The sequence below is a fragment of the Halyomorpha halys genome, unplaced genomic scaffold, assembly GCF_000696795.3.
Source record: "Halyomorpha halys isolate HHAL.00 unplaced genomic scaffold, Hhal_1.1 Scaffold58.1, whole genome shotgun sequence".
Lineage (NCBI taxonomy): Eukaryota > Metazoa > Arthropoda > Insecta > Hemiptera > Pentatomidae > Halyomorpha > Halyomorpha halys.
The window spans coordinates 2,593,082-2,598,690 of NW_027110919.1; the positions used below are offsets into that span (position 1 = coordinate 2,593,082).

At 27.5% G+C, this 5,609-nt stretch overlaps 1 protein-coding gene across 2 annotated transcripts in view; it reads left to right on the plus strand.

Annotated features, from left to right (window-relative positions):
- Window positions 1-534: 534 nt before the first annotated feature.
- Window positions 535-5,609, plus strand: part of LOC106692504 (tyrosine-protein phosphatase non-receptor type 5) — a 51,295-nt gene continuing 46,220 nt past the window's right edge. The window contains exon 1 of one of the 2 annotated variants that reach the window (XM_014438481.3): window positions 535-624. The gene's annotated coding sequence lies outside the window, so the exon portion shown is untranslated. The remainder of the gene's footprint in view (window positions 625-5,609) is intronic. The other variant, XM_067049032.1, reaches the window with a different exon arrangement.

The window sequence follows — 5,609 nt, forward strand, 5'->3', positions numbered from 1 at the left end:
GTTTTAACTCATTTTTAACATTTTCCTTACCAAAAGAGATTTAAAAGAAAATAACTACTAATCGAAATAGGCTAGCAAATTTTATTAAATTTATATTTATCATTTTCAAAATTTGGCCTAAATAACTGACAATACTAAGCAAAATGGAGCAAAAAAAATTAAATGCCGTTCCTCGATGTATATTTGTGAAATACAGATAAAAGAAACACAAATATTCTTTAAGTTTAAGTTTACTTTGCTAAAGTTTGTCTCGCCATGATTTTCTCATTTTCTGCAGGATTCTAGGAAATTTCGAAGCCTGTTTAAAACCTCGTCCATGATTGTGTTCTAGGTATGAGGTCTCACCGAGTTCATTTCATGGTTAATATAAGTTTACCGATATTTAGAAATTTATTTAAATTACAATTGTGTGTCAATATATTTCTTAATTTAAATTAATAAAATTGGCAAATATTTCCAAACTTATAATTCCTTAATTGAGTGTGTGTATTGAGGGAGGGGGTGAGAGCAAGCTGGAGGCATTTAATGTCAGTTTCTTGATGTCAGTGGTGAGTAACAGTAGTGAGCCAACATGTCTTCGCTGAGAAATGTTTAACTTGATGGATGTTTCTTGTCGTTAGAACTGTAAGTTGTATATAATTTATAATTAACCTAAGGCTATTAATTAAATTAAACTAATATTTTTTAAATCATTCCCCAAGATTCGTTGCATTTTATTGTGTTGTTAGGTGAAGGGAGAGACAATTTAATTTTCTGTTTGTAACTTCTTTATTTCATGTTCTAGATTGTTGTTATGTAATATTGTACTTAAAGTTTTATTGTTTTTAGATGCATGCTCTTTTTCCCTTCCATTGTTAAAAATATATTATAACAAAATTCCTATTAAACTTTGAGATTTATCATATTTGAGAATTTATTAGACGATACATTTTATAATTTTTAAAATAAAACTTGTGAACTTACTAGAATAGATTATTTTTTTTAATAGAAAATAATAAATTTTGCTTTATATGATTATAATAGATTAGTATGACTAGACAGGATTATATTTTGGAAACACATTAATGTTTTTAATCCATTTCCTTTTGTAATAAAGAAATATTAAAAAAAGCATATTAATAAAGTTGTTCTAAAAAAACTACAAATCCTTCTTAAAACGTTTGTTGTGCCCTAAATAAGCATCATTCCATTCTTCTTAGTTAAAATTTTAATATTTATAGCTATGAATCTTGTTGATTTTCCGGTGTTATGACAAATGATCTCAAGCATTTGATCCTTTAAGTTAATGAGTTTCGATACTGCTTTTGTAACAAAATGTCTTATAGTAAAAAAAGATTCTTTCATTTAAAAATAATGTTTCGCCATTATTTCATGTAGATTTAGATATTTGGGTTTATTACTTTTAATAATAATAACCAAGAGAAAAAAAAAACATTAAACACCCTCAAATTTTCAGAATTTACTTTTCAAGATACATAGAATTCAAAAATCTACCGTTCCTAAACCTAAATCAGCGATTCCTATTGGAAACTACCTTTCTGTTTCTTTTGAGTTTTGGCACGATATTTATAGTAGCTCCACTACTTCGCTGTTTTAAAATGTCGGTGTATTGAATGTTTCCTAAGCTATATATTGATTATTTATAAAGAAAGAGGAAAAATCCTCAGTTTTATATAAATTTCTAGAATATTACAACAAAAAAAAACAATAATAATAAATAAAATTGAAATAGCAAACACGGTGCATTATATTTAGTTTTGCTTTATTGTTTCAATAATGAATCTTTTTCAATCGACCATGAAAAAAAATGTGCACTCCTCAAATTTTGAGGTTTTACGCTTCATGATAAATAGAATCCGAAAATACACCACATATGTTATTATTTTTTATTTATTAATATAATAAAATAACTAATTTAAAAAAGTGTATGTAGTAATGTGGATCGTTTTTTTAATAATCTAATCTTGTGAAATGAGATTATTTGTACCAAAGGTATGTTAGAAAAAAGATAATATTAAAACAAGTTTTAACAATAATAGCTGAGAGATTAAGGCAAAATATCAGTAATTTATTTTCATCGGCTTCCAATTAAATATTACTTTAGTAGTCCGTACTAGGTCCTCCTCTTCTTGATAAGAAATAAAGATTTTCTTTCAGTGATTTTTTTGGGGGGAAAATAGAAAAAATGTAGAGTGTAGTCACATTCCGATTGATCTCCACATATTGACATAAAACGGATATAAAGTGTTACGTTTTATCAATAATTAAATAAACAGCATATTAGTAATAAATGCGAAGTTACAAGATAAAATTATTCAACCATTTAAAATCATTAATTATTCGCATGTTTAGCTTCTCCGCTGTTTCCCACAATGACGCACTGGCTTTCCCACTTACGTATTGAGGGATTGAGCTGTTAGTTAAGGGAGATCAGGTAATACAATTCATAGTATCTTAATTTTTTTTATTTATTTATTCTTTTATTATGTCTTAACTGATAAAATGATCAAGATCTGCAAAAAAGAATTTTTGAATCTTCGTGTTTTTTTTTTGTGTTCGCTAAAACCGAAAATGAACTCCGCTTCCATCACGTAGTGATTTTTCACAAATTCGTAATATTGAAAAGTCAGTTTTGTTACCCAAAAATTAAGAAAATTTGTCATATCGTCTAGGATACCAAACCGATTAAATTTTATTTCCCACAGTGTTAACGCGAAAGTTTTCAAAAAGTCACAAATCGGACTCTACTCAGGTTCAATTGTAATTTATTTATAATAGTTCAAATATATTCTAATGGCTTTGTATTCCCTTCAGAATTAGGAAATCTATACTTTATTGTTATCAAAAACCTGTCTTTTCAGGGATACCATGACATTTTAATTTGGTCCAATAATACTTAAGTAATAAATTTTTATAGTTGATCTAAGAAAATGTTTAAATCAATTCGATCTCTCTGGCAAGAGAGAAAATTTCGATTTTTTATTATTTTTGTTGGAGATTTGTGTGAGTTTCTTTGGAAAGTTAGTGTTAGTGGGAAGTTAGTGTTAGTGGGAAGTTAGTGTTTTATTTTTTAAAAATCAACATAGCTCATTTATTTTCAATTTAATTTCGTTCTTAATTTAATTGTCTGTACATTTTTTTTATTGCATTTAAACATTCTTTTTGTTTTGAAAAATGAATTTAAAAACGCCTTAACAACTCATTCATTAGATTAATTGTTCTCCAGGTAAAAAAATAATTATAAAGTGTATTTTTGTGGCAGCATTTTTATTGTGAATTTTCTTCAAAAAATAAAATCATTGTAGGCAATATGTCTGAACATATTAATCAATTTTGTAATTTATTTACAGAAAATGTTTATATTTTTTGTACCAACATGTTTTCATTATAATTTAGTGAAATATTTTTTAATAGTAGACATTGGTTAACAAAAAGAAATAATTGAATTTTATCTCACTTGCCGGGGAGATGTTTGAACATTTTCCTGGATCAAGTTCAGTTAGTACTACTCAACATTTAGTACTCGTTTATATTTCAAAAATGTTTTAGTACCTTTGTTGTCGGAAAAAACGAGTTTTCCCTAAAACATAGCTTTGCTGTATGTGACGGGAAAAGTCACTCGAATCTCCTTAAAGAATTATAAAGGCATTTTTCATTATATCTCTAATTCGTATTGATCTAGTTGAGTCCGTTTCTTTCTATTTAGTTCAATTTAACGTCCTTTTGATAGCATACAAATTTAAACTTGATCGTTCGAGTACTCAAGGTACCATAGGAGATTTTATTAATTTTGTTGTATAAAATTGGTATTACATATCATAAATGGAAGAAAACAGAGATCGTTTTCGCCTTAAGCTAACCAAAAAACATATGCACAAACCAAAGCCATTAAATCCTATTATTAACACCTAGTAACATTAATCAGATCGGGATAAAATTTTCAGTGATTGAGCAAATTTGTACCTAAGTGGTCCCATATTAGTAATCAAATTCCGTATTGTCCGATGTGGCTCAAAGTTGGGGGAAATTGGGAATCGTTTAAAAATGGTTCATTTCGTTTACTCATAGACACAAATATTTTACTTCAGAAGCATATATTTGAAAATGGTTGCAGAATAAATTTCATTCTCAAATGTCAGATCAAATTTAATAAAAAGAATAAAAGTAATAAAATTTATTCTCAAACCTTTAATCATTAGTAATTACGTACTCTACTAATAGAAATTGTGAGGAAGCTGCACTGACTTACCAGTAACTTTTTTAATTCCTTAAAATTTACAATTTTTGACTTTATTTTTTGAAATCATTTCTTTTATTTAGTCAAGATAAAATATAACAATCATCTTGCTTAACCTTGATTCTCTATAAATGGTTACTAGTGCTACTGCAATTGTCAGTTACAGTTGCATCTAATTACAGTTAAAAGTAACTTTAAAATAACCGTTACTGCTATCTGATTAAAAGTTGCTCTTAATTATTTCACTTTCTAGGTTTTTGTGGTTTGGTAGGGAATAAAAGGAATAATAGGACTTTCCCATCACTATTAATCGTTTGAGGTGTTTAGTTCCAAAACTAGCCACATACATTGTCAAATTATCACATGTTAAAGTAGTTTATTTCAAAAAAAGTTAAATCAAAAGTGGTTTATCTAATTTTGGAAGACATTTTTTACTTCGTGATAATATTGGGTTGTAAAATAAGTTCGTAGCGTTTTTCAATATTTCAATATAATCCTCTCTATGTTTATAAAATCATGTCTACTTGGTCAATAATGTTTACATATTCTAAAAAAGGATTTGTTAAGGTGCTTTTATGCATCAGTTTCAACCACGATTCCTTATCTTTAAGTGGTATTTTGCTTGCTCAAAATGGAAGTGCAAAAATTCATTTTAGTCCTTTAATGATTTTTTATTTCCGAAAGGAAAAATCCGTTGCACAGACGGTTAACAAAATTTGTCAGTGGGTATGATGATGAAGCCTTATTGGCTATTAAAGAATAAAAAAATTAATAGTTTGCTCGGTTCAAAATCGGAAATTTTGACTTGGAAGACACAAAGCGCTCGGATCGTTTTTTTCACTCCTAGCATGAAAACTATTTGTATTACTATTCTTTTTTTTTTTTTTTAGGAAAATCAACCTATAACAAATTAATTAAGAATAAATTCCCAACATCTTTTACTTGATTTATATATTATATTTATTGCCTGGGATGGGTGGGGGGGGGAGCTATACGACACGGCATAAGAGCAACCGCTCTTAGCTTAACGGGGTTCAGTCAAATTAGGACCCGGAAGAGATAATGAAAAGTTTTGGAAAATCCTGAAAATTTGTTCTCTTGCGTTTTAAATAGTGCTGATGACGAATTTCAGTTTGTTGCCTTAATTCTTTTCTGAATATATAAAATAAATAGCAAAATTAATTTTTTTTTTTTCTTTTTTCTAATAAATTGAAAAACATTAATTGTTTTAAGTATCATTTTATATAATATAATAAATATTGTAGGGACTTTACTCTTCTGCAATTTAGTATATTTCTGCAATAATTAATACTAGAATTTATTCGAATATTTTTCAAGTTGTAAATAAAAAAGGCAATTTTTTTGCATCTTG